Genomic DNA, 3,181 nt, shown 5'->3' with positions numbered 1-3,181 from the left:
AACAAGCAATAGGGCAAAAAAGAGAGAGAGGCAAACCAAGAAACAGACTCTTAACTATGGAGATCAAACTGATGGCTACCAGAGAGGAGGTGGGTCTGGGGGTGGGTTAAATAGGTGATCAGGATTAAGGAGTGCACTTGTGATGAACACCAGGTGTTGTAGGAAGTGTTGAATCACTACATTGTACACCTGAAACTAATATAACATTGTATGTTAACTAAGTGCAATTTAAATAAAAACTTTAAAAAAAAAGGCAAAAAAAATTTAAAAAAAGAAAAGGCCAAGCAAGAGTCAAAAACTTTACCTCTAACGATGGACTCTGAAAAACAAACTGAGGGTTCTAGAGGGGAGGAGGGTGGAAGGTTGGGTTAGCCTGGTGATGGGTATTGAGGAGGGCACATTCTGCATGGAGCACTGGGTGTTATGCACAAACAATGAATCATGGAACACTACATCTAAAACTAATGATGTAATGTATGGGGATTAACATAAGAATAAAAAAATTTAAAAAAAATTTAAAAAAAAAACAAAAAACTTTACCTTTACGCATGAGTTACGAAGCCATTTTCCCCTAACGTATCAGTGGAATGTAGGGATGATGCAATACTAACCTTTCCAGCCAAAGGGATATTACTGAAGGCCTAATGAGGAGCCAGGGACCTACATAACAAAGAGCATCCTTTTTTTGCCCCTCCCTCTCATTGTGCTCTCTCTCTCTCTCTCTCAAATAAATAAACAAAATCTAAAACAAAACAAAACAACACACACACAAAAAAAAACAGAAAAAAACAATTACTTGTCATACAAATAACCATAAAGATCTCAAACTGAATGAAAGAATACAATCAATAAAGGCAACTAGGCTAATGAAAAGGTTAGATTATCCAACAAAGATTTTAAAGCAGCCATCATAATAATGTCATGATGAGGAAGTACAAAAAGTTCTCAAAATAAATGAAAGAAAATTGTCTTGGCAAAGAAATAGTATGTCAACAAAATAAAATAGCTGGTTAAAAAACATAAAACTCAGTGGATAGACCCAACATCAGAATGGAGGAGACACAGCAAAAAATCTGTGAACTTGAAAATAGAACAACAGAAAGACTGAAAATAAAATGAACAGAGCCTCAAGGACCAGTGGAACTGTAGCAGAAGTTCTAAGATTTGTGTGATTGGAGTCCTAGAAGAAGGGAAAGAGGATGTTTTTACACAAATTATTCAAAAGACTAATGACTGACAATTTGCCAAATATGGCAAAACACTTAAACCTACAGATTCAAGAAGCTAAGCAAACGCAAGAATAAATTCAAAGGAATCCACACTAAGATACAGCATATCAAACTTTTGAAAACTAATGACAAAGAAAAAAATCTAGAAAGCAGTGAGAGAGAAATGACACCTTACCTATAAGGGGAATATAATTCAAATGACAGGGGATTTCTCATTAAAACCCATGAAGGCCAGAGGAAGTGGCACAACATTTTTCAAGTGTCAACTCAGAATCCTATAGCAAGCAAAAATATCCTTCAGGATTAAGAGGAAATCAAGACATTCTCACAAGTTAAACTAAGGGATTTTTCCCCCTGTGGACCTACCCTAGAAAATGGTTAAATAAAACTCTCTAAACAGAAAAGATACAATATAATAAGGAAAGTTGAAACTTGAGGAAAGAAAAAAGTATGGTAAACAAATTTATGGTTAAATGCAGTAGATGTTCCTTCTCTTCTTGAGTTGTTTAAGTTTTGTTTGACTGTTGAAGCAAAAGTAATAACATTTCTTGGTGTGGTTGCAAGTGTATATAGAGGAAGTATTAAAAATATTTATATTATAAATGGAAAGGGCAAACTGACATAAAGGGATTAATGTTTCTATACTTCCTTGAACTGGTAAAACAGCACCAGTGGACAGTGTATATATGTAATGCAATCACTATAAAAGCTATACAAAGTGTCAAGAGAAATTGCCCTAGACACTGGTTAAAAATTACAAGGAAGGGTTTTTTCAAGACTCTTCCAATAGGGAGAGAAACTAATTCAGTAAGGGAGATAAACTGATTCCATTCATGTCGAAACAAAAAATAAGGGAGCTTTTAAGCAATTGTGTGAGCTAGTAGGAAAGTACTGCAGGTTGTTAGGGAGACACACAGAAGAAAGGAACAAAACAGACAACCAAGAAACATTTCCATACAAATGCCCCTAACAGATTTTTGGCAAAAGTGTAAAAAAAAAAAAAAAAAAACTCAATGGAAGCAAGGTAGCCTTTTCAACAAGCGCCACTGAAGGGGTTAGACATCTGTAGATAAAAGAGTAGACATAAATCTAAAATTTTATACAAAAATTGGATTACAGACTGAATATAAATGTAAAATGCGGTATGAGCAGTATACAAATTTTAGAAAGAAAACACAGAAGCAGAACACCTGTATTTGGGACTTAGACTTTACAACAAAAACACAATCTATAAAGGGAAAAAAATGCATGCATTGGACATCATAAAAATTAAAAATTTTGCTGTGTGAAGGACCCTTTTAAGAAGATGAAAAGACAAGCAATACACTGGAATAAAGTATTGATAGTCAAGTGTTTGACAAAAGACTAGTATCTAAAATGTGTAATGAAGGGACGCCTGGGTGGCTCAGTCGGTTGAGCGTCTGCCTTCAGCTCAGGTCATGATCCCAGGGTCCTGGGATCGAGTCCCGCATCAGGCTCCCTGCTCCGCGGGGAGCCTGCTTCTCCCTCTGCCTCTGCCTCTCTCTCTCTATCTCTCATGAATAAATAAATAAAATCTTTAAAAAAAAATAAAATAAAATGTGTAATGAAGTCTCAAAAATCAACAGTGAAAATAGAGAAAAAACTACAATGATGGCAATATTTTTTTGTTAACAGCAGTTCCCCTAGTGAGTGTTGATACTTTGGGTCTGAGTGAAGGAAAAAGAGGGAAAAAAAGGAGATTAAAGAAAGAAGAAAAAACCCCACAAACAAACCAATTAGAAGATAAGCATAGCCATGAAGAGAATTTTCACCAAAAAGAACATATTGGTGTTAAAAAAGCACATGAAAAATTGTTCAACAACATTAGCCATTAAGCCATTAACCACAATTGGATACCACTACACACCTCTCAGAATGGCTTAATTAAATCCTTGGGATAGCATCAAATGTTGGCAAGGATGTGGAGAAAC

The 3,181-nt window shown here is 35.3% G+C and overlaps 1 non-coding gene across 1 annotated transcript; it reads left to right on the top strand.

The window, feature by feature from the left end:
• The first annotated feature begins 2,853 nt into the window (after window positions 1-2,853).
• On the top strand, window positions 2,854-2,925 carry LOC118015479. Its single transcript, XR_004680646.1, has one exon. It is a non-coding gene; the product is annotated as a small nucleolar RNA SNORD56 (small nucleolar RNA).
• Window positions 2,926-3,181: the final 256 nt, after the last annotated feature.

Source organism: Mirounga leonina, unplaced genomic scaffold (genome assembly GCF_011800145.1).
Source record: "Mirounga leonina isolate KUSES-001 unplaced genomic scaffold, KU_Mleo_1.0 Mir_165, whole genome shotgun sequence".
Taxonomy (NCBI): Eukaryota; Metazoa; Chordata; class Mammalia; order Carnivora; family Phocidae; genus Mirounga; species Mirounga leonina.
This window is presented reverse-complemented; position numbering and strand designations above follow the sequence as displayed.